Source organism: Ptychodera flava, chromosome 6, assembly GCF_041260155.1.
Source record: "Ptychodera flava strain L36383 chromosome 6, AS_Pfla_20210202, whole genome shotgun sequence".
NCBI classification, from domain to species: Eukaryota; Metazoa; Hemichordata; class Enteropneusta; family Ptychoderidae; genus Ptychodera; species Ptychodera flava.
This window is the reverse complement of record NC_091933.1, coordinates 43,180,366-43,208,027: the sequence shown is the minus strand read 5'-3', so window position 1 is coordinate 43,208,027 and position 27,662 is coordinate 43,180,366. Positions and strand designations below refer to the sequence as shown.

Sequence of the window (27,662 nt, the reverse complement as noted above, 5' to 3'; positions counted from 1 at the left end):
ACAAATTCTGTAGACTCGGTTGTCCTCGGAGTGAGTCTTGAATCTCTGGCCTTTGGCCAGACACCATTCAGCTGATAGAAAAAAGGCAACAATAGATGACATAAGAGAAGTGACCGTCCTTGTTGAGTAGTCCAAATCAGACCCATCATTAATTCAACAATTCTTCTTTGCTGATTTTTACATTATGACATATTTAATTAGCATTGTAATATGTCAATGTAGTTACTTTGTACAGAACAATCAGCATCTATAGATTGTGCAAGTTTCTACACTCATTTCAGACACTTTAATTCACAGTTCTTGGTAGTTATGTGGCGATACTAATGGTATTCATATTTCAGATTACTCTCTGTAGAAAACAAAGGACATTGTCATTTGCAAGGCTACACAAATATCAAGACTATACTTTACTAGAGGCTGCATGCAGTCTTGATTTAAATGTCACTGCCTGAATGTTGTTACTAACAATAGCATTGTTGGTCTTGGGTTTCTTCAAACACTCTAACGCAGCCAGACGCCAGGAATGGCACCCAGAAGTATGTAATTTCACCAGTATTCTGCTTAAACATCTGAAAATGACTGCTTTGGTGAAGCCACAGAAAATGTTGGCATTCTATACCCAAAAATCATGAAAAAAGTTTTGTGTTTAGTGAGCAGTTCTCAGTGAAAGAAGTGTAAAATTTGGAGACGCTGTTGTACCTACATGTTTGTGAATCTTATTCCTAGTTTTCACTTTTCCAAATCAGTGTGAAGTTGTTTTTTCACACGAAGCATGGAAAGATTGACATATGGAAATCATCCAAATCCCAATGATGTGTTCACCTGGTGAATACAAACTATCTCTTGTTTGTGTTGCTTTATGTCTGGTGACAAGGTTGAGACCTTGTTGTGTCTGGAAATTGAGGATTTGATACAATCAGAGACACTAGCTGTCACATTGCTAGGAAAGCGTGATGAAACAAACTCAAGACGTGACTTCAACTTTGGGGGAGTGGAGGCTGGGGATATTTCTGTAGAGCATGTATGGGATCAGGACTATTGCATTATCCGATTTGCCTATTTTCATCTCCGTTGGTCTGGAGGCAATCTAGGAACTTTGCTGTAGCTGTAAAAGTGGGTCAGATTTTAGCCGTATCCTGGTTATAATAATATTTGCTTTTTATGTGATTATGATTCACAGCAGATCAAAACTATCCAAACAGCAGCTTATTAAAATAGAAAGTGAATAATCCCCAGGATTGGCGAGTGTACACCTTTACTCAAACTACACAAACATCATGTGTAGCTGCATATTGTTTGTTTTTATCTGAAAATCCTCACATTATAACCATTTCAAGTTGCCGCCTCATTTTATGCTGATTGAGTCATTGGCAGAAAAATCTAGTCCAGGATCTGTGTTTAGCATTAATTTCTTCCCCAAAAAGAGCAAACAGGTCAAGAGATTATGGACGATCAGAAATATGTTCTTGCTTTGCTTGTTAATGTACAAGACAACTCACATGATGTAATAATATGCACTCACATCAGCACTGTTTGTATGTAGACACATTCATACAGGTAAAAATCTTTTGCAATCATAAAGTGAGGACGTTTTCACAGTCAGTACAATAAAAGTAACTTTTCACAAGACTGATGAATTAATACAATACACACAACATTGTAAAAGGGGGCTTTTACATTCAAAGACCAAATTCTCAGTCCCTAAATTTTCATGTTATTAGGTCATATACATGTGTTACTCCTAAAAATTTTGTTTTTCCAATTCAGAGTGTAGTATTGGGTACTTTCTGTTTTTACTATTTCAAGACAGAGAGAAATTAACAAGCGACCTAACAGCCGATATAGCTCCGCTGTGTTTATGTAGAGAATAACTTTTTTTTACACATGTTGATGAAGAAGGTGGAAATCTTTGATAGCTCATTTCAGTGGCCAGAAAAAAGTGGCTAAAATAGCTGCAAAAATACACAATTGAAGATTTCATCATAATCTGAATATATCACATTGGATCATCCCTAAGAACATGTCAACCAAAGCTATCGACTTGCAGTTTTTGAGAAACAAATTTTTTGACCAAAAATGGCAAAAATTGCCCCAAAAATACAAAATTGCAGATTTCATCGTTACTTCAATAAATATCATTTAGATCATCTACAGGAACATTTTTACCAAATTTCAAAGCTATCAGATGAGTAGTTTTGGAAATACCCATTTTTTGACCAAAAATAAAAAACTGAATTATGGTCCAGCAATACCTGTCAACAGACATACCCCATGGAATTGCTCTGACACATACATGCACAGACTACAATATGACAAGATCTGTGGTTGTACTTCCTACATTGATATCAGACAAAGGGGACATATTGCAGCAGAGTCCTTTCCACACAGTGTGTAACTTTAATATGAATCCTGATATTGTCAGAGAAATCCTGTCTGGGGGTTACATACCTCTGAATATTTGACCTGCCCCAAAGGCACTGCCCTAAAGGCATAACAGCACCTTATCAATGAGTCTGTTTCACAACAAAGGAAACTGACAAAAGATAAGAGGAAACCTTAACTGTCTGAAGGTCACAACATGTTCCATTTTTGATCTGTTTCATTTATGCACGCAACCTAATTAACTGTATCACTTTGTAAGGCGATTACTTCTGGGAATTCAGATTTTAGAAATCAAAGAGGGTGGCCTGGGGCTTATGCACTTCAAGGACAGGCTGTAGAAGTAATCATTCCATTGTTAACAAAAACTTAAAAAGTTTTTTAAAGTTTTGGTATCACATCCATTCTTGAGCACCAGAGTAAAAGAACCATTATTTTTTCTCAAGACCCAATGAGGGAAAAAAACGGCCAAAGTTTTTTTAAAATGTTACATTTCTTAAAGACCAAGACACAATGCAAGAATTTCTTGGCAAAACACCAATGAGGATTAATGCTATGATAGAGAAAGGTCAATTACAGAGAGGCAGTCCTTTAAGATTATGTGAACTGATATGCAAACCAAGGGATGTACACTGGGCCTTTAAGACTTTAAGAGTATATCTTGTGTGTTTTGATGACAGTATTATGTGAATGTGCCAACATTTCAACTACAACCTAAGTTATGCTGCAGTCTTCCATAGACAAGCTCTAAGTTGTGTGTGGCTATACAAAACACAAATGCCTCCCATATCAGCATCTTGTATTTTGACACATTCTGTGAATTAACTCGTCCACTTAATTCTCAGTTTCAGAATATTTTCTGTAATTTAAAACCAATTTTTCTCCAGCCAACATCTAGACTGAAAGATTTAGTTGTCTATGACTCTCCGCCAACTCCAACCCAAACAAGGCAATATGGTACATACAGCTTGAAAAAGGCAAAATGGTCATTGGCTGTTTATTTAGATTATTAAAACGAGATGTTCTATACTGTGTCAAAATTCGGAGTCTCAGTCGGCTTCCAGTTGTATTGCCTGGCAATTGATACTCTTCATGAACCGCTGAGAGTGACAAAGTAGACAATGTTGGCTGTAAGACTGAGAGACTCCGTTGTGAATGCCATAGGTCTCTGCCAAATCTTTAGTAACAGTATCCCAGCCTATCCAAACAACCCTACTGATACTAACAACTTTTCACGGGCTGACAGTCTGGGCAATCAGAATAACAGCCAAATTCCACACTGCCTTTTGAAGTCATATTTGCCTACCCTGGTAATTAAGCAGTTTAATTGGAGTGTGTTGGGAAGCTGTCCTGCCCACCACTGACAGCAGGGAGTTTCACCTAACATACTCTTTGAAGGTCATCACAAGAGGGCCCTTTCTTCAGTTTCGCCTCTATGCAACAACATGAAGGGTGTCATCACGATTGGGTCGTGTTATGTCGGACTCAAACTCAGTTTTCACTTTCAGGTTAAAATGATTCACTTGGCATTATACTTGTGTTCACTTTTCTCTGATCCATTCACGGTTATTTTGCAATGCCCTGTAGCAAGTTCAAAGTCCCTAGTCCTTACATTTGGCACTCGTTGACATTGACTCGCATTTTAACAGTACTTTGTTCTTATTTGAAAGTTATGTCAAGTTATCATCAATTTGTTTGGCTCAGTGCATAGACCCAGATCAGAGATACAGCTGACAAAAAACCTGCCCCTAATACTTAAATTCATGCCAACAGATGACGGTTTTGCAAGAAAGACTGTCTTGGGAAATCGTATCGTATTCCACAAGATATGAAATCTCATTCAGTTTCACATTCCAGCATCTGTGTAGTCCAAATATCGCACTGTAATGAGGAGTCCCTGAACATCATATCAGAATGTCAGAGAACATACATGTGTTGAAATACATGCACGCTATGGTACAAAGAATAGCTTTTCTTTGAAAAGTAAAACAATCAGATGTCATCAGATTACTTTATATTCTCTTCAAAAGCCTGCAGTGAAAGAAGGGGTTCAATCTCTTTGAGGTGGACTTGATTCCTTCAGTACATGACAATTACCGGTTAAATGGCAATATGACAGAAGGTGAAACAATTTGTAACATCTGGAAACTCTAAGATACAACCTTGTATCACACATTCAATATACACTGTACGTAATTCACCCGAATCAAGACCCCTCAAAATGAAGGGTTTTTCATAATCCACAGCTTGCATTTTCACTAGTGCTTTCCTTCTCAACACCAACTACAAAAATACATTTTTTTTCAGGCAAAGTTCTGTGAAAATACTTCACTTTTGAAACTGGAGAGAACCAAACGTCTAAGCATGTGGTTCCCAGTGAACAGAGTAACAACCGTGTCAAACTGGAACCAACAATCCAGATGATAAAACATGACATTGAGAACACTTACAGATCATATCTTGGCCAGGTTGTTCTTGTACAAATGCTCTTTAGGTTGAAAGCACAGAGCTACATCAATTCATTCCACTTTGTCAATGGAACACTTCAACCATTCTTAATCTCATCTGGGGCAATGGTTATAACAAATAAAGGGGAAAATGCTAATTCACAGTTCAAACAATTTTTGGCTTTGATACAGTATACCGTATTCTATTTACACTCACATACATACACACTATGCTTGGCTAGCAGTGTAGCCTAGTATACATAGATGTTTTGACAGAGGAAAAACAAATCAGGACACAAAAATTGTCACCAATGCCTTGAATGGACTCATTATGTTTACAAATCTCATGTCAGGTAAAATAGTTCACCAGTAATCCCTGCTGACACACACACAAAGTCTGGACCTGTCTCTCTGGACAAGACCTGATGCAGTTGCAATTTGTTAAGGTAACACCTTTTCATGTGGATGTGGAAATATTACTAATTATACAGTGGTCCTCTTTAGATTTCATCCCTGGTCATACAGGGCAATGGTTATAAAAAATAAATCACAAAAAGCAATTCAGAGATGGTTTATCACAAAGCCATCAACTTTAATACAAGAAATGCAGATAAAAGGACAAATGATTACAACAAAGTCATTTTCTTTCTGATCTGGTCACGTCTCATCTGCAATCCAAGATCTCCCTAAGTCTTCCATGATTAAGTTGCACTGTCATATTTTTATCACTCTGATTTCGGCTTTGGATGGCGGACGTTATGTTTCTTGGCAAACCTCATATTTTTGAGGAATTTAGGATCCACCTGAAACAGCAGAGAGTACACTTTGTGAGAATAATATTCTCAAACATGGTTTTTTTTCACCTCATGGACTCTTTCACCTTAAAGGTATACTTTCACCTGTTCGGATTTTTGCCACAGTTACCAAGGAAAGAGAAAATCTAACCAATCACAAATTTTAAGAGGGTGGTTGCGTTTTAAAAACAGCGCCCTCACATGGGCATTTTGAATACCAAGGAATGCCCCTTTGACCATATATTGGCATATTTAGATTACAGGTGACTGTATACCTTTAATTTCAGGGATTTTCAAATATCTCTCTACAGATAAATTCAGTAAAAGCACCCTTCAAATTGAATTTAATTTCAGGGATTTTCAAATTCCTCTCTACAGATAAATTCAGTAAAAGCACCCTTCAAATTGTGAGTAGACCATGTCATTTGCACGGAATTGAAATGGTACGATGACTGCCGTCCCTTTGACTAATTTTTGTTTTCATTTTTGAATAATACATTTAGTTGTCCATGATTAGAGTTACCAAACAAAACCTGCAAGGTGTCACTATACTTGCTCACACAGCCACAGATCAGATAACGGCTCCAAAAGAGATGTGCCTGATGAACCAAGTTTTCCTTCCATATGCCAGAATTTCTTACAAGGAATTCAATTAATTGATGAATCAATCAAAAATATTTATAACGCGCCAAAATCAATACGGTATGTTATTCTCCAAGGCATGGTTGAATCAGTGTACATTATATCTCTTGGCAAACAAGTCTTTGATTTATTCTTGAAGCTGTTAAAAGTGGATACTTGTATGTGAACATGTGCTATCAACTATACTTTTCCTACACATTCTCAGTTGAAGACAGCACATCCTGTCAACAATTGAAGAATGGCACACAAAGCTTAAAATAGAAGATCAAGCCAGCAGCGCCATGGCTTTTTGTTCTATAGAAGTAAAGCCATGATTTGCACTGCATCCAGTGCACTATACAGCACACACACACACACACACACATAGGGGCACAGACTACTCTGGGTTGTGACAGCTGATACTGATGGAGTGTCACAGTATGAGCAACACAGCCTAGATATTGAACTGATTAATTCTTTAAATTCATCCCAACTGGTCTCCAATGATCTGTCTTGTCACTCAACTTTTCAAACCAAGTCCATCTGATTCAAAACTGTCTGCCTTGTGAGAGAGCAAGCTGTGTGATTCTGCTCAGGGATAAATGGATAAATTGTCATTTCCATGACTACTTTAGGTCAAAGGTTACTGCTGAGGATTTTGAAAATACTCAAACTGCGAGTCAAAGTTACGGGGTAAGGCTTGTAACCTTAATAGTTATAATGCAGATAGACAGGTAGATTTCAAATAAGACAATGAAATTCACTTTTCCTCCATACTTTCATATGTTACTGATCTTAAACACTACATTCATGTCTTATTTTTACAGGTAGATATCAACAGAAAATTTGTCACACTCTTCAGTGTGAATTCCTGGAAATCTATGTCCGGAAACACTCAAGGACTTCCTGTAGTCAATTATAGTAATTTCAAGTTAAAAGGGGAATTTTCACACTTATCTCCCTTCAACTCAATGATGAGTTGCATAAACGATCTGTCATCTGTCATTTTGAACTTTGACAAAACATGAACCATCAGATCTATCTGGAAATGCTTACATGTTTTATACAGTAATGTACAGGGAAATATTAAATCAATCAACACCAATTTATATATATCACACATTATAACATAGCTAATTAACAAGTATTTATAACTTGTAACCTTATTGATGCAAAACCTGTAGAGAAATTAGTACATGCTTTTGTAACATCAAGGCTAGATTATTGCAACAGTCTCCTTTATGGAATTCAAAATTACCAGTTAGAAAAAATTCAGTCAGTCCAAAATGCCGCTGCACGCCTAATTACTGGCACAAAGAAACTTGAACTTCCCCTTTAATAAACTTCATTGGTTACAAGCAAAGGAAAGGGTTAAGTTTAAAATAATCATCCTTACATTTAAAATAATGAGAGGCAATTGTCCAGATTACTTGAGGTTGTTGATCGATATACAGACACCACGTCATACTCATCGTTCATCGAATGAACTTTTTAACTAGGCATGATACAAGGTACACTACTTCAAATTATGGCTTTCATGTTTTTTCAGTTGCTGCACAAATGTTGTGGAATGAACTCCCTTTTGATATTACTGTACGACATTGTTCGATTGTTTATTTTAAACGCCATTTGATAACTTGTCTTTTTAGAGATTGTTATGCCACCTATTTGTGATCTGTAAATTTTTACTTTTGTTCAGAGCTCTGAGACGCAGTGTAGTGCGCTCTTAAGAAATAAATACTAACAATAATAATAAATAATAATTTTATCTTATCAACATGTTCACAACCTTCATTTCTATTTTTTCAGCATAACCTTTTTGTCTGATAAGTGCATCTTCAAATATTCTGCAAAGACTCTTCACCATCTCAGGGTTAATATCAGCTGAAGTTAACACATGGATGGAAATACTGTCATCATGACATCTCCAGTTCTGATCTGACCTTCAATGGTTGCCATTGGAAACAGAGGAACACAGAGATTCAAAAACAGGAAACTGCATCTCCATCAGCAAATTATCTGTAACTATAGCAACGAGTCCTTGTATATCCTTCTGTCAGGCTACGGTTTCAAAATTACAGGAAGTGATCAAAGCAAAATGGGAAAATTCTGAGTAAATTTTTGATTTGCCATTTCCCAGGAGATAAACCGTACAAATATACAACATATATTTTGTAACTTTTGTCATTTCCATCCCAGTGCAGATGAAGTAAACAGCATATCCTTGGAAAAAGGATTTACTATGCTATGATTACTGACAAACAGTCTAAAAGTCCAAACAAACAAAACAAACAAAATCCTTTAAAATTATTCCAGTTAGTGATAGCTTATTGTGTTCTTTGTTAACACATTATTTCATTGTAAACCTTGGTTAAGAATATGAAAAGATTAATTTAATTGTTCACCCCCAATTCCCTGTAAACAGGACCACTCTCACACTTGATAATGATGGGTTTGGGCAAACCATGGCCGTGTAAGTGTGAAAACCTTTCTACAGCTAATGAGCCTGAGTTTGAAGGACACAGAAACGCTTCTTTCAAGTGACATTGAGCTTTTTATAAACATCATTGGGCAAAATGAAAATTGCCCGGTGTGACACGGAAACACTAGCGTCACTGTGTGCATGTACATGGTATGGAAAAGCTAAACACATCCCAATCCACATTGACATTACCATCAACACAATCACACACTGCTAAAAGTCCATGCAAAATACCTTCAAAGGACATACAGCTCAAAGAGATTTACTGGTACATATATAAAACTCATACAGGAAATCAATAACAGCAGTGGTTATGGCACATTCACCGTGCAACACTTATCCATTACTTGTGAAAATAAGAAACGTATGGCCGACATAAATTCACAAATGCATGCCATACTGATCATGCAGTCTTACCAAGAGGGCTTCCAATACAATGCTTATCAAAATACAGATTTTAGGAATATACCTATTTCCCTTTGTAGTTACTGATTACTTTCATTTTTGATTGGCAGATCAATGGTTACAGAAATAGGCTGCTTGAGCTACTGGTCAATCACCCCTACAACCAGATGGTTTAGTTTATATTGTCAAACTAATATCTACAGAGAAAAAAAGTTGCATGTATTCCAAATATCACATTACATTATTATGAGATGAATTATTTCTATCTCCCATTTCAGCAGTTGTTGCGAGGGCACAAACATGAAATGACACATGGATACGCAGAAATCAATCCCAGCCGAAAGGCAGCAGTGCAGGGTTTCCAGGAAGTATAAAATGTCTTGTGTAAAATGAACTGGCATACAAAACAAAATCAAACAAAGGTCTACATGAACATGCAAGTATAAATAATGAGCAATTCAAAGTGTACCAGCTCATTACCAGGTTATTGACTTTTGAAACAGACAAAAAGTAAAAATTCCAACCGCATCTGGTGAGATACAATGACAACTTATACGTATGATTAAACTCAAACCAACAACCTTCAAATGAGTGTAATCCCTTCTTTATTCACAATGTGGCTTGTGTATTTTTTGATGGGTTTAAATTTTGCCTTTTCAGAGATTTACACTATTCATACAGTATTTTAAACATATGTGGTCCATCTTACATCCTAAGCATAGAAACTCAAGTCACAGAGGTCTGGAAATATTTCAAAAGTGGAGTCAACTCATTGACATAGTTCACTAATTAATTTCTTAACAACTTCACAGACAAGTATTTCTACGGCATGAAACAAAAAAAATGAGAAGAGTATATATACAGTCAGGCAAATTGAAACATTGAAAAACATTTTAATTCAAGCCTTATGTTTGGAGATATTTTCAACCTCCAAAATGTTGAAATCATGCCATGAAAACATTTCCCCTGCTTGTACACTGTATCTTATTTCAAGATGGATCGACAGATTTCTGTCCTTGCCATAGATGGCGCTATAACATTACCCTGTCAGAGCCAACATTTTTACTGTGATTATACTGTCAACTTACTCCTTTCAGTGATGGGTATCTGTGTGTCTTTGGTCTCTTGATACCATTGCGGTGGTTTTTATAATCTGTGAAATGAGTAGAGCATTCTCTTGTTGGTTTGAACATGCAGACTTTTGATTCCTTTGTGTGTGTGTTACCTATGATGTCAAAAACTACTCGACACAATGGGGTACGAATGGGAATTGCACAGAATGAAGCAGACTTTACAGGTTGACAACAAAAGACAAGGAGTTTAATTAAGCAATAAACTACAACGAGTGACAGTACACCGCAAGATTTTGGCCAGTTCACACATATATGCATGAGCAATAGAGAATACACATGTGAAATGAACTGGTCAAAACTGAGTGGTATTCCCATTGCTGGGGTGCATTATTGCTATTATATCATAATAATATATTGAAATTCTGGCGTAAAACATTGGAAAGGGAATTTTTCTCTTGATAAACGCTCGCCCTATCGCAAATGCAGCACGGTTATTTTCACGTCTCGACCAATCAGATCACTAAATTTGCAGCATCAGAATACTGGTATGACAAGATAAACTACTTTCACAGCTGATGATTAATGCTTTACTAATAACACCATTCAATTGAACAGACAGGGTATGCAACAAAGCATGTTGTGATGGAAAACTTCACTGTATTGTGTATCTAGATTCTTAGACAGTATCTATGTAAAGAAGACTTACTTTGATTGTGATTGGTGTGGTTCTTTGACTTGGCCATCTTCAGCTGTTAGTAGCTAACTGCTTTAGCTGCACACACATAAAAAAAACAACAAGTAGAGTTAACTTCGCATAAAAGTTAGTTTGCAATGTTGGAGATGTCTTGCTTAATTATGACATCCCTAACTACAGCTTTGGCAACTCTCGAATTTGAAGTGACACCAGTACCATCATAAGCACCTTTGTAACGCATCCAAAACTGACGATGTTACTGTTTTTAAGGGCCAGTATAGCTGAGCTTTTGTTGATTTTTTCACACAGTTTTTTATTAATGTGATCTTCAGTTTCTCATTCTACTCCCCAAAGCATGTTGAGATTCAGCTTATCAACTCAGCCTGTACATGTGTGGATTGCATTTTTATTGTTGACAAATGAATTCTGGTCCAGACTAGATTTCAAATGAAAACAAATAAAAGTACTTCTACACGTACAAACACTGTACTTGCAAGCTTAATAGTACCAAGTAGATGTTTTAACATGCTTTGGAAAGTAAAACAAGAACTAGCAATTGACTTACACAGAAAAACTGATAAAAAAAATCGTCAGACGTTATGGCTACTGGTCCTTCAAGTGTTGAGCATAATGCATGACAATTCCGTTCATTAAAATGAACCAAGAAACTTAATACTTTAACCAGTTGAGAATGTCATTGACAGCAAAGATCATGGGTGACATCGATGAAATATTTGAATGGGTGTGTACCAATCAAGTAGATCACCAATATTAAATAGTGATGTTATGAAGAGCGTGACTACTTCCACTATTTCCACTAGATTAGTTTTGAAAGGAAAAATTTATTCACAAAAAGTTACTTTGATAGTAGATATGTCTACCATTAACATGAAACGTAATGTCTACATAACTATAAATAAGTAAAGAAAACAAAAGGTAAAAATATGTTTTCAATAACAAAGTGACAATAACATGCCATTACTGCAATTTGCTTCATGCTAGATTACAATACCGCCCTCAAAGTTGACAAATGGAAATTCCACTAACTGATGCAAAAGCATTAATATTCACTGAGATTTAATTTTGCTGTTTTTGCCAAAACATAAAATCTGCTAAATTAAAAGGGACATCTCTATCTTTTGACCCTTTTCTAAACGAGCAGTTGCTGATGTTGTTCGACTTATTGAAAGATGTCTAAAAAATGGTCGACCATAGACAACTTCCATCCCATCTTGCCTACACTGTGTGGAAAAACCTCGGGTCAGGGGTTTTAGTAGCTGTGATAATATCGCAGTGGTACTTGTTGTGGCGTGTATCGAACGCCCTTGGGTCATTGGGGTCATCGCCAGTCCTGCTGCAACCAAACTATGGGCTTCTTTGGCAGTTTACTACGACACCGACCAGTGTCATAGATTTAGCTCGCAAAATAATGAACTATATTAGCCTTTGAATAAATAAACTTGTATCATCTTTATCATTGACTATCTGAGACTCATTCTGTACCCCTGCTAACTTTCTTGAAGATAAGAACACGTATTTTCGACCGTTTTCCCATGAGCCGTGACAGTTTCTGCGAGGTTTGCCTGATCGCGCTACAACGCACTGAATACGTTGGCAGTCAAAAGTTCAAATTCGAGCAGGAACCATCGACGACTCACCGAAAAACGGACGAAAATACATGTTATCACAGTCGGGTTCATTAGAAGGAGTAGAAAATGAGTCAATTTGATCTATTCCAAGCTTTATCTCCTTTATTATTTTGCGAGGTTAATCTTCAACACCGGTCAGTGTTGTAGTAAACTGCCAAAAAAGCCCACGCATTGGCTTGCAGCGGGACTGTGGCGATGACCCCAATGACCTGAGCGCGTTCGATACACGCCACAAGTACCGCTGCGATATCACAGCTTGGGTTTTAGGTGACTGGTGCCATAAGTTGTGTGTTCTAACCCGATTGAAACCACCATATTTTCACCTAATCATGTTCTCATTTTTCAGTTGCTGACCAAGGTCTGTGCCTCAAATGTCATATGATCTACCTCTATTTCAAAGTGTTGCTATTCATCACTGTTAGCTCTAAAATATTTACCCAACATTTGCACAGTTTTATCTTTCATCATTGTAACTCGTGTTGAAGTTTATTACAATCCACACTTTTGTTCAATTGAACTGGGCAGTATTGATTTAGCCTGTGTACAGTACGTTTCTGGGAATGTGCTCATTTAAGGTTTATTAAAATGATATTGAAAGATCTCCCTGCAAAAAGCTCTTGGACGACAAAATAGAAAACTTTTTCTCTGTGAACAGCACAGGCCTACGTAGGAACATATTAATTAGGAATAGTAGCACACAGGTAACATACAGGGAACTTCGTTATCTGGTTGTTCTTTTTTGTTGTTGTTTGCTGTTACTCTTGTTCCAATCACCATGATCATACTATTGATATACTTAAAAATAAAAGAACATCTCATTATAATCGGGGGCTCCTGTATTTCAACACATTTCACTGTTAAAAACGGTGTGAAGCAGGGTGGTGTCTTGTCCCCAAATTTTTTCAATGTATATATAGACCATCTGAGCCATAGATTGATTAATTCTAAGGTTGGTTGCAACATTGGTGGTATATTTGATAACCATCTCATGTATGCAGATGATATATGTCTGATAAGCCCGTCAGTGAAAGGAACTTAGAAACTTTTAAATATTTGTAGCAATTATGGCAATATTCATGATATTGTTTTCAATACAGAGAAAACTGTATGTATGTGTATAACTTTCAAGCTATGTGTGATAGAGCTTATTCAAGCTGTTTATTTCAATGGAGTTAAACTTCCATTTGTTGAAAAGAAAACAGTTCGGCTACCCGTTGATAAATACCTTCAGTGACAATCTTGATATCGAGCGTCAGAGGAGATCTTTTTATATCTCTGCTAACATGCTTTTGAGAAAATTTTCTCTGTGTTCTCAGAGTGTTAAGTGTAAACTATTTAAAGCATATTGTTATCAATTGTATGGTGGTAACTTATGGGTCAGCTATAATAAAAGCGCCCTGAAACAATTGAAAGTTGCTTACAATAACGCTGGTTGCATATTTCTGCGATATGACAGACGCAGCAGCGCTAGTACTATGTTTGTATATAATAGGATTGACACTTTTGACGCTTTGCTTAGAAAGCAAATCAACAGTTTGATGAAAAGGATTTCTATGAGTGAAAACTTAATTATACGTAAGGTGTATGATGTTGTGTACTTCACTTCTGACTTGAGGAGAAGATGGATAAATTCAGTCTTCTAATCTGAGTTTCTTTGTACAGTAATATATCGTCTAACCCATAAATGAATTTTTCTTGATGTCACCATTTTTGTATGTTTTTTCTCCCAATCCTGTAATCATTTATATAAATGGACATGCTCAATGTCCGAATTAAAGAATTAATAAATGAAAAAATAATACTAATCGGGCTTCCTTCAGGCCGGCCCAACACAGCAGCCAATATGAAAGAAGCCATCGCACGGACTTGTGGACATTTGTTGCTGCGAGCTGCTAGGTAATTTGGCTCATCGTATTAAAGTACGGAAAAGCGAACCATGCCATACATTCTAAGAACGTATAGTATAGTTGTTTTCCTCTGACAACTTCAATAGTGAATACTGCACCATCTACCAACCAATGAAGGAATTAATACTATACAACGGGAACGTTCGTCTTGTCCTCTTCCCCATGTGTTGATTACGTACTTTGGAATACTGTATCAAATTTCCTAGTGAACGTATCGACTCTATAATCACCAAGAGCAATATCTGTTTATTATGGTTTAAATTTGGGTCGTAATATACTTCGGATGGCCATTAATAAGGCCGATATCCCGACGATTGAAACAAGTACCGCTGCACTTACCCAGACTATACAAAATGGCGGATCGAAAAGACCTGCATGAGGGCGCACTACCAAAACATTACTTCTTGACCGTAAGGGGCGCCACTATGGTTGAGTCCGAACTACCGTATTTGTAAATCATTTTGCAGGCCAGCCATAATTATAATAAAAAGTGGCAAACATATCACCAATGCAATATTTATAATATGAAATCTATAAATTTGATTGTAAATATTTGATGTTTGAGTAAACCAATGTGACCGTTGACCGTAAAATAAAACTAAATCCTTGAAGTTTTCCCTAAAAACCAACACTCATGCCTTGTTCAACTTCACTGAATCAATTTATATTTAAACTTACCACAAGGCTTCTTATGTCAAATGAAGCAAATAAAAAAATAATGCAAATGATTCAGCTTTTATATATCTTGTTAAGTCAATGAAGATACAAGAACAGTAACACTGAACAAATCCAAAGTGAAGTGAATGACAATGATATGATCCAACTCTACTAGCTTATCACTCAAGTGATAAGGCCAGGGACTTGATCCCGAGGATCAAGTTTATTTCGGTCTGCAAGAGGATCATGGAGTGTCATAGCTTTTTGTTTTCCAGTGAAATTGTAATCATATATTTCCCTGCGAGAATATCTGAGTCTGGCACAGTACGTTAAGGTGGTAGTCTACTCAAAATTAGAAATATTGTCACTTTTTCTGATTTTTATATATGTTGTGCTCTGATCAATTTATATCAACACAAACAAACAGAAAAAGAGAGGTTCCTGTCCTACTTTTTGTGTTTGGGGGTCCAAAGTACCCCTACCCCATACTCTTTCAACTGTTTTATGGTAGTATGCGCCTTGAAAATGAAAGACTTAAACTTTTGCTCAAAATTTCCTCAAGGAATCTTTCAACCATTCTTTTCTAACTACAGAATAAAAATCGGGAGTCACCGTGCAAATTTTGTCACTATAGAAACAAATTACCCAAGATTTACCTATATTTGAAATTCAAAATCCCTGTGTTAACACTATGGAGAAAAATAAAATTTTCTATATCTGAAAAACTAAGATGGTGAAGTTATCTTACACCAAAAGCTTTAAAATGAACCCCTACAAGTACTAGATCATAACAGAATTGTAAAAGTTTGAGAGCCACAGAATCTGTCCCCGAGGCGTATTCTGTATTCTACCTAGTGCTAGTTTAAAGGCGGAGCCTCCCTTTAAAAGGACGCCAAGGTATGGCGGTGTTCACTGTGTAAGTGGACACCAAACAGGCAACACGCGGGCACACGCTCCAGAAAATGCCACTTTTTAGTTTTCCCCGGCCGCAAAAACACAGACTGCCAAGCGGTCAGCGCGAAGTTGCTGCCGATCGAACTCTGTGGTTATATTCAAAGTCTAACGCGACTGGAAGACAATTTTTTAGGAAATTCGAGCGTTTGTGGTGGGGAATCAATGACCGTTGGCGATTTGAACCGACCGTCAATCAAAGGCTTGCATAAACTCTGTTTGCAGGATTAGCAAAAGGTGATAAAAGGTTGAGATCAGTTTGTGTAATCAGTGTTATAGAAATCAAATGTCGTACTGGCCAAGCGTTTGACTGGGAGGAGAACTCCACTAATGCGAAAACCTGGGATTGAAAAGTGCGGCTTTAAGAATTTCAGCCTTGAAACATGTATTATGCTCATTAATACTAGAGTATTGTTATTTCCTGCAGTGTAAAGTTCAAAATTCTTTACAAATCCCTGTTTCATCGTATGAAGCAAATTAGTATTGCTGACAGGTTGATGAAATTACACTACGTTTATCAAAAGCACGAAGAAAAACTGCTGAGTCTGCAGTTTTTGCTGGGTCTTTTGTACTGAAAGGAATAATCTTGGCATTTTATCTCAAAATCTAGCATGGTGACACAACTTTTTAAATATAATTTTCAAAGTGACTTCTTATTCCAAGTCGTTTGTGAATGTTTCAAGAAAATGACAATATTGCAAGGATGTTTTCTTGCATTTTTACATATAAACAAATGGAATTGCGGACACTGCACTATCCATGGGTAGTCAGTCCCCTAGGCCCTACCATAATTCTATAACATGTGTTCCACCCAAAATATTCAGCATCATGGGTATATATGAACTATAGCTGCTTGTTACATTTCTTGGATTTTAATAGAGTGTCGTATATTTCTATAAGATCTCTATCAAAAAAGCAAGTTAGAACACTACTCTTTCTCACTTTTCTTGTCTACTCACTGTAACCTATACATTATATATTAAAATCAGAAAATTGACTTTTAGCCGTGTTTTGATGAAATTAAAGAAAACGACAACAAGGTAAGCCTATGTGCAGTTGAAAAAAAGCATGGGTAGGGGTACTTTGGGACTCTAACTCAAAAAGCAGAATGGTGACCCCTCTTTTCAAGTTCTGTTTATTTTTGTTATTAAAATGAATCAAGGCACAACATACGCAAAAATTAGAAAAATGACAATATTCTCTCACAAGTTTTGCACATGCCCTTTTGCTGAAATCATCAAAAATGACAAGAATGTCCTTTGTTCTGCATAAAAAAAAAAATGTTGCTTGAAAAATGCTTGGGATAGGGGTGCTTTGAGACTCCTAATTCAAAACCGGGAACCCCCTTTTTTTCTGTTAATTTTTGTTTACAAAATTGATTTGAGCAAAACATATGTAAAAATCAGTGAAATGACAATATTCCCTTACAAGTTTTGGGCATGCTCTTTGCTGATATTATCTGAAATGACAAAAGGTGCGGTTTGTACTTGAAAAAGCACGGGGTAGGGGTACTTTAGGACCCCTTAACTCAAAAGTTGGTCGGGAACCCTTTTCTGTTTATTTTTGTTTTAATCCATCAAAGTGCAACAAATGTAAAAAAAAAAAATGACAAGATTTTTAGTAGACACCCATAAGGGGTACGGAAGGATTCAACACGCACGCAATCGCTAAGCCTGGCAGTTTTCCAAATGCACTATTGCAGGTGAAAATCATTACCATTTACATAGTTTTCTAGGCACTATCGCATTCAGCTCTTGTGCAAATGTTTAAAAGCTTTCAAGTTGGCCAATTTTCCATCTGTTGAGAAAATTTTGGCAGAATTGTAGACACTGCCAAGATAAATAAGGCAAAGCATGCGTTTTAGAAATTCTCAATAAATTTTTGACATATGGCAGGAATAGGATTAAAAATTGTACAAAATTAGAAAGTAGATTTTTGCCATTTCAAAACATAGTGTTTGTTTCAGGGCTGACCAAATCCATGCCCGGGACTGTGAAGGAGTATGTCAAGTATCACTTTGTAAAATTTCAGGGGATTTTGAGCAAATTTGGAGTGGCTTAATCTTTTCAAAAACATGCTGTGCAAATCTGCATATCTATGACATCACGTGCTCCATGCCTGGCAACCATGCGTCTGCTTGGTTTTGGTGTCATTGTTTTGCATCTTTAGGACAATAAATGCACAAAAACTCTTGTTTTCGTGGATTTGACAAATTTTCCTTATCAACCATTGCCTAGATACTTGAATCCTTCAGTATCACCTTTAAGGCTTTGAGTGCTGTAATTTTTTCTTGCCAAAAATTTTCTTCATTTTAGAAATTTTCAATAATTTTTCTGTAATTTTTTTAGATAATTTTGGACCAAAAGGATATTAATTTTAATTTCACTGGGTAGTTTTTTATGTTGGCAAACTCTATATATTATAGCCCAAACATGGGACTATGTGTCCGAGGGTAGGTGACCATTTGCCTGACGTAAAGAGGGCATTATATGGTCTCCTGCCCCAATACATAGTCCTATGATTGGGCTGTTTTTATTACATGCCTCTCTGACATTTTCTCTCCAAATTTTTTGGTTTACGTGCAAATGACAATTATATGCTTTATTTCCATTTTAGACGAAAATGTTGAAAAAACAACGATTTTCATCATCGAACGGCGCATTGATCATGTTATTCAATTTATCAAATTTTTTCGCATAATTTTGTAAAAAAAAAGTATTTCCTAAGTAAAAGATGTAATTTGATCATTTTTTAATCCTGAAGTTTCAAGTTGAAAATAGTTCCAGTTCACTTTCAGTTTAATAATGACTATGCGGCCCACAACATCATTGAATTACCATTGAATCCCATGGAGCACCCGCCATTCGATATACAAGGCATGTAAAAATAGTGTCAATGACACTGTCCTCCCATTTTACAGAGATACTAAGTACTAGTACACACATTACAGGTTGACTAAGAAAATTCCATTGCAAGTCCAAATTAATCTTATACCCCAGCAATATGAAATGCTCCATCTCATAATGACTTTTACACATCTGACAGAAAACAACCCTTGGATCAAGACTATCATGTTTTACAGCAATCCAACAAATACTTTGGGAGAAAATGATTTTTTGACAAAAAAGGGAAAAATTGTCCTAAAAATACAAATATGAAATTTCACCCAATTCGAACAAATCTGACAAAGGCCAACCCTAGGATCATACATACAAGTTTTCAAGGCAATGGGATGAGCGCTTTCAGAAAAGATTTTTTGACAAAAAAAATCCGGGAAAATCGCCCAAAAATACAACTTTCAAAATTTCACAACAATTTGAAGAAATGTAACTTAAGTCACTATAAAGAGCCTGCATACCAAGTTTCAACCAAATCTGGCCAGTGGTTACAGGGTTTTAGCAATTTGCAGGATTTTTCCTTTCTTCCCCTTCATTTGCATATTTTTGACTTTGACATGTTTCTTTCAACAAATTCACATCTCCACCCTTGGGTGCACCTGTCCACCAAATAGTCCGTGGGCTAGAGGGGGTCTACGTGCACCCCTCCCACAGGATAACAAACCTGTATTTTTCAGAACCCTTGGGATCCCTAGAATACGAAATGGAATTTTAACAGGAAAAATATAGGGACGCAATAGCTGTTATGGTCATGTTTTGAAGGGTACCGCAAAATCACGATTTTCCAAGCCAAATGCATTTTCGTCAAATCTGTCTTCTTGTAAGTCATGTGCTGAGCTCATTTTTTAACATAACCTCACTTGTTTGGTATCATTAGAAAGGGAATTTATTTCTCTTTAAGATGACATATTGCACTATGCAATATCTTCTATAGTTTTTGTCAAATATAACCAAAACTTACCCCTTACCCCAAAATTTAACATTGCAAATTACAGTAAAACTCAAATTCTACCAATTTTTTAGCTAGGCATAATAAAATATGCATTGCTTTGTCTGAAATCTGTTTTATTTGATACAGGGACATGTCAGAAATATGAAATAGACTTTTAACAGAAAAAATATTGGGAATCTACAGCTGTAACAGTCATATTTTGAAGGGTATCGCAAAATAACAGTGTTGCAGATTTGCATGCATTTTTGTTAAAACTGTCTTCCTATAAGTTATTTGCTGAGCTTGTTTTTGAATATAACCTGGCTTATTGGGTATCATTAGAAAGATAATTCACTAGTCTTTGAAATGACATATTGTAACATGCAATATCTTGTGTAGTTTTCATGATATATAACCAAAATCTACCCCATACCCCAAGGTTTACATTGAAAATTGCAGTCATAGCTAAAACCAAATTCTACCATTTTTTTAGCTTGACACAAAATATCTGGCCGATTTTGCTATTAAATTTATTTTATTTGGTACAGGGACATATCAGAAATATGAAATAGACTTTTAACAGAAAAAATATTGGGAATCTACAGCTGTAACAGTCATATTTTGAAGGGTACCGCAAAATCATAGTGTAGCAGATTTGCATGCATTTTTGTTAAAACTGTCTTCCTATAAGTTATCTGTTGAGCTTGTTTTTGAATATAACCTGGCTTGTTGGGTATCATTAGAAAGATAATTCACTAATCTTTAGAATGACATATTGTAACATGCAGTATCTTCTATAGTCTTCATGATATATAACCAAAACTTACCCTATACCCCAAAGTTTACATTGAAAATTTCAGTCATAGCTAAAACCAAATTCTACCATTTTTTTAGCTTGACACAAAAAATCTGGCCGTTTTTGCTATTAAATCTATTTTATTTGGTACAGGGACATGTCAGAAATATGAAATAGACTTTTAACAGAAAAAATATTGGGAATCTACAGCTGTAACAGTCATATTTGGAAGGGTACCGCAAAATAACAGTGTTGCAGATTTGCATGCATTTTTGTTAAAACTGTCTTCCTATAAGTTATCTGTTGAGCTTGTTTTTGAATATAACCTGGCTTGTTGGGTATCATTAGAAAGATAATTTACTAGTCTTTGAAATGACATATTGTAACATGCAATATCTTGTATAGTTTTCATGATATATAACCAAAATCTACCCCATACCCCAAGGTTTACATTGAAAATTGCAGTCATAGCTAAAACCAAATTCTACCATTTCTTTAGCTTGACACAAAATATCTGGCCGATTTTGCTATTAAATCTATTTTATTTGGTACAGGGACATATAAGAAATATGAAATAGACTTTTAACAGAAAAAATATTGGGAATCTACAGCTGTAACAGTCATATTTGGAAGGGTACCGCAAAATAACAGTGTTGCAGATTTGCATGCATTTTTGTTAAAACTGTCTTCCTATAAGTTATCTGTTGAGCTTGTTTTTGAATATAACCTGGCTTGTTGGGTATCATTAGAAAGATAATTCACTAATCTTTAGAATGACATATTGTAACATGCAGTATCTTCTATAGTTTTCATGATATATAACCAAAACTTACCCTATACCCCAAAGTTTACATTGAAAATTGCAGTCATAGCTAAAACCAAATTCTACCATTTTTTCACCTAGACATATAACATCTGGCCATTTTTGCTATTAAATCTATTTTATTTGGTACAGAAACATGTCAGAAATATGAAATAGACTTTTAACAGAAAGAATATTGGTATTCTATGGCTGTAACAGGCATATTCTGTGGAGTACTGCAAAATCACAGCAGTGCAGACTCATATGTGTTTTTGTTAACTTTGTCCCATTGTAGGTCATCTGCTGCGCTTATTTTATTACATGACCATGTTTATTTGGTATCATTAAAAAGCTAATTTACTACTTTTCTAAATGACATATTGTTATATGCCATATCTGATATAGTTTTTCATGGAATATGACGAAAACGTACCCCATACCACAAAGTTTATATCGAAAATTACTTTCGTAGCTATCGTCAAATTCTACCAATTTTCTAGCTAGACATAACAAATAAGGCAATGCTTTATATGAAATCTTTTTATTTGGTACTGGGGAATGTCAGAAATATGAAATAGACTTTTAACAGAAAATATATTGGGACTCTCAGCTGTAACAGTCATATTTTGAAGGGTCTCGCAAAATCACAGTATTGCCAACTCGCTTGCTTTTTTGTTAAATCTGTCTTCTTATATGTCATCTGCTGAGCTTGATTTTTGACATAACCTGGCTTGTTAGGTATCAATAGAAAGGCAATTTACTAGTCTTTAAAATGACATATTGTAATATGCAATGTCTTGTTTAGGTTTCATGAAATAGGACCAAAACTTACCCCATACCCCAAGGTTTACACAGCAAATTACTGCAAATCTGAAACTCTACCTTTTTTTACAATTTATTAACTTTATATACCAATGGCAATGCTTGTATGCAATCTATGAAATCTGTGATTTTGTTAAAAAAGTATGTCACAAATATCTAATTAACTTTTAAAAGGAACATAATATGATTTTGTAGCCTTTTGGATCATATTTGGAAGGGTACCCAGGTATCAGGGCAAATTTGCCGAAACACATACATTTGCAATATATGGGTTCCCCCTCCAAAAATGATCCAAATGGCTACTAAATTGTATCATCTTCCCGTTAAAAGTTAATTTTATACTTGTGACATACTTTTGTAACAAATAAATCAGATTTTAAACAAGAATTGCCTTTTGTATTATGTGCAGCAAAAAATGGTAGAAGTTAAGATAAGCCGTAATTTGCGATTTGAACTTTTTGGGTATGGGGTAAAGTTTGACCATATTCCAGGAAAACTATGAATGACATTGTATATTACAATATGTCATCTTAAAGAAGAATAGAATGCCCTACTAATGATACCTCACAAGCCAGGTTGAGTCACAAAATAAGTTCAGCAGATGTCTTACAAGAAGAAAAATTTAAAAAAAAGGTGCCAGTTTGCGGTACTGCGATTTTGCATTTCCCTTCAAAATATGGCTGTTACAACTATACAGTCCAAATATTTTTTCTGTTAAAAGTCTATTTCACATTTCTGACATGACCCAGTACCATATACAACAGATTTAATACCGAAACAGAGCTATTTTTATCACGTCTAGCTAAAAATTCACGGAATTTGATCACGTTATCTATGACAGTACTTTCAATATAAACCTTGGGGTATGGGGTACGTTTTGGTCATATTCCATGAAAAGTATAAAAGATATTGCCTGTTACAATATGTCATTGTAAAGACTATTCAATTACCTTTTCAATGATACTAAACAAACCCAGTTATAATCAATAACAAGCTCAGTAGACGACTTATAAGATGACAGATTTAACGAAAACGCATGTGAATCAGGAATACTGAGATTTTGCTGTACCCTTAAAAATACAGCTGTTACAGCTATAGAATCCCAATATTTTTTCTGTTAATAGTTCACTTCATATTTCTGATATGGCCAAGTACAAAATAAAACAGATTTCATACAAAAAATTGTCTAATTTTTTATGTCTGCGTAAAAAAATTGCTTGAATTTGACATTAGCTGTGACAGTAGTTTTCGATGTAAATTTTGGGGTATGGGGTAAGTTTTGGTCATATTTCATAAAAATCTGTACAAGATATTGCATGTTACAATATGTCATTTTAAAGACTAGTAAATAATCTTACTAATGATACCTAACAACTTACATTATATTCTACAAGAAGCTCAGCAGATGACTTAAAAGACGATAGATTCAACAAAAATGCACGCAAGTCAGGAATACTGAGATTTTCCTGTACCCTTCAAAATCTGACTGTTACAACTACAGAATTCCAATCTTTTTTCTGTTAAAAGTCTATTTTATATTTTTTTACATGACCCATTACCTAATGAAATAGATTTCATACAAATAAATGCCTGATTTTATATGTCTAGGTAAAGAAAATGGTAGAATTTGATTTTAGCTATGACTGGAATTTTCAATGAAAATTTTGGGGTATGGGGTAAGTTTTGGTCATATTTCATGAAGACTATAGAAGATATTGCATGTTACAATATGTCATTTCAAAGACTAGTGAATTATCTTTCTAATGATACCTAACAAACCAGGTTATATTCAAAAACAGACTCAACAAATGGCTTATAAAAAGACAGATTTAACAAAAATGCATGCAAATCTGCAACACTAATATTTTGCAGTACCCTTCAAAATATGACCGCTACAGCTGTAGAGTCCCAATATTTTTTCTGTTAAAAGTCTATTTCATATTTCTGACATGTCCCTGTACCAAATAAAATAGATTTAATAGCAAAAATGGCCAGATTTTTTGTGTCAAGCTAAAAAAATGGTAGAATTTGGTTTTAGCTATGACTGAAATTTTCAATGTAAACTTTGGGGTATGGGGTAAGTTTTGGTTATATATCATGAAAACTACACAAGATATTGCATGTTACAATATGTCATTTCAAAGACTAGTGAATTATCTTTCTAATGATACCCAACAAGCCAGGTTATATTCAAAAACAAGCTCAACAGATAACTTATAGGAAGACAGTTTTAACAAAAATTCATGCAAATCTGCAACACTGTTATTTTGCTGTACCCTTCCAAATATGACTGTTACAGCTGTAGATTCCCAATATTTTTTCTGTTAAAAGTCTATTTCATATTTCTGACATGTCCCTGTACCAAATAAAATAGATTTAATAGCAAAAACGGCCAGATTTTTTGTGTCAAGCTAAAAAAATGGTAGAATTTGGTTTTAGCTATGACTGAAATTTTCAATGTAAACTTTGGGGTATGGGGTAAGTTTTGGTTATATATCATGAGAACTACACAAGATATTGCATGTTACAATATGTCATTCTAAATATTAGTAAATTATCTTTCTAATAATACCTAACAAGCCAGGTTATATTCAAAAACAAGCTCAGCAAATAACTTATAAGAAGACAGTTTTAACAAAAATGCATGCAAATCTGCAACACTGTTATTTTGCGATACCCTTCCAAATATGACTGTTACAGCTGTAGATTCCCAATATTTTTTCTGTTAAAAGTCTATTTCATATTTCTGACATGTCCCTGTATCAAATAAAACAGATTTCAGACAAAGCAATGCATATTTTATTATGCCTAGCTAAAAAATTGGTAGAATTTGAGTTTTACTGTAATTTGCAATGTTAAATTTTGGGGTAAGGGGTAAGTTTTGGTTATATTTGACAAAAACTGTAGAAGATATTGCATAGTGCAATATGTCATCTTAAAGAGAAATAAATTCCCTTTCTAATGATACCAAACAAGTGAGGTTATGTTAAAAAATGAGCTCAGCACATGACTTACAAGAAGACAGATTTGACGAAAATGCATTTGGCTTGGAAAATCGTGATTTTGCGGTACCCTTCAAAACATGACCATAACAGCTATTGCGTCCCTATATTTTTCCTGTTAAAATTCCATTTCGTATTCTAGGGATCCCAAGGGTTCTGAAAAATACAGGTTTGTTATCCTCTGGGGGGTGCACGTAGACCCCCTCTAGCCCACGGACTAAAATACTAAGCTGTTAGGTGCTGTAATTTAGGAGTTTTAATGTGGACGGATATACATCCGCACATACTAACTAACATACATACATACAGACAGACAAACAGACAGACAGACAGATAGACATGCATACAAGCATACATTTATTTTTACAGCTTTTAACCTCCAACAGCCAACCAACTTGTCAATATCAGCTTGTTCAACTTGATACTACTGCTTATAATAATATAAACGAGAGTTAATTACATTCTAATTAAAGTAAACAAGACTTGCTTATCAAGATTTACGTCATTTAAAGTAACAGCATATCTGTCAGGTTATAAAGAATCTTCAGCTGGATATCTTTATCAGTATTTCATCCTATTAACCAAGCACATTTTAACTTTCAAATTAACATTGCAAGTAAGTTCTGTTGAATAAGTTGAGCCTGTAAGTACTCAGAGAAAGCACACTGAAGAGACAAATATTTGCAACTTAAAAAGTTCAAGGTCATCAAAAGCATTATAAGGAATCATGTAACACTTTCATTGCACTGTTTACACAGATTGCATAATTGCTATAAATAGCACGATGAATCTTACAGCCCAGCTTTACCATAAAAACCCTATCACTTTGACCACTCTTTTAATTGACCACTTTATTTTTTTCCTCAAAAAGTAATTTTATTGTATGCTTACCAAGTCAACCATTAATGGAAATTGGAACTTTCTCTATCTCTATTTATTTGACCAACCTATCATGACAAACTATTATGAGAAATTTCTTTTAGATAACATACAGAGCACAATATATGACGGTTCAGAATATGTCAAAGTTGGGATTCAGGAAAGCTGCCTTTACATGTTTTAATCCTCCAAGATGGTAAGCAGTTCACTATGAACTGTCAAAAAAATTGAACATTCTAATAATTCTACACTAAAATTATTTTGGCTTTGTTGATATCCTAATTAATTCAATTATTTAAAAACTTATTATTTTTTTCTGGGTGAATTGATAGGGTTATACAGTACAAGAGTTACATACAATGTAAGTCAAATTCAGTTAAAACATCAATTACTGTCTAACATTGCATCATTCCTATAAATAGCACCTCAGCCTGGAACAGCACAATCATAATCTGCTCATTCACACAGGCAGTACTTGACTTTGAATGAATGACCTACTACATTTCACCTATGTACCAAATTTGAAAGCATGGCAAAAAGTATCGCAAAATTTGCAAATTGCAGCTTGAGTTCATAGAGTCATCTTCAGGTCGCTCCTAGGAACTTGCACATCCAATTAGAAAGTAATGGCATACAGTTTCAAAGAGGATTTTTTAAACCAAAAATGGCAAAAATTGCCCAAAAATACAAATATGCAAATTTTGCCATAATTTTGATGAATTCTATTTTGAGTTATCACAAGGCACCTGCACGCCAAATTTTAAAGTGATTCGACCGTTGGTTTAAGAGAAAAAGATTTTTTACTAAAATGGCAAAAAAGAAAGAAAAAAATTCATTAAAAATAGAAAGCATCAAATATTGACATCAAATCTATATGTTTAAATGAGTTGGGCCTAAGGTACCTAAAACCCAAATATGACAATGATCAGATGAGTAGTTCCTGAGTTATTGATTTTTGACCATTTTCACCGTTTTTTCTACCTCATTTGCATATCTATGAGACTAAAAAGTTCATTTTAACAACGGCACATCTACACCATGTATGGCATCACTACACCAAAAATCAGCTTAATACGTGCAGCGGTTCGTGAGTTTTTGCGTTGGACGGACAGACATCCATACATACATACATACTAACATACATACATACATACATACATACAGACAGACATCTCACATACAGACTTTTTTCAACCATATAACCTCCCAATTGCCATATATGTATGGCAAATGGGAGGTAAAAATGAAAACGAATGACTTGGGAATATATTAAAATGGCAACAAAAATTGACTTTGGTGTCCAAAGAGTTAACCCTTTCAGTGCCAGTCAATTTTTGCCGCGTTGGAATAATGCAATTTTTTTCAGTTCCAGAAAATTCTTTTAGGTTTTTGCCAAAATTTTGTACAAAACCTGAAGCCAATAAAAAGTGAGGTCCAGTTGGTCAAAAATTATCAAAATAATTGCGGAAAAATT

The 27,662-nt window shown here is 35.1% G+C and overlaps 1 long non-coding RNA gene across 1 annotated transcript; it reads right to left on the bottom strand.

Annotated features, from left to right (window-relative positions):
- Positions 1 to 5,394: 5,394 nt before the first annotated feature.
- On the bottom strand, positions 5,395 to 14,866 carry LOC139135872 (uncharacterized). The gene is made up of 4 exons (XR_011553049.1): positions 14,791 to 14,866; positions 10,908 to 10,973; positions 10,217 to 10,281; positions 5,395 to 5,629 (listed from the first exon to the last, which is right to left on the bottom strand). It is a non-coding gene; the product is annotated as an uncharacterized lncRNA (long non-coding RNA).
- Positions 14,867 to 27,662: the final 12,796 nt, after the last annotated feature.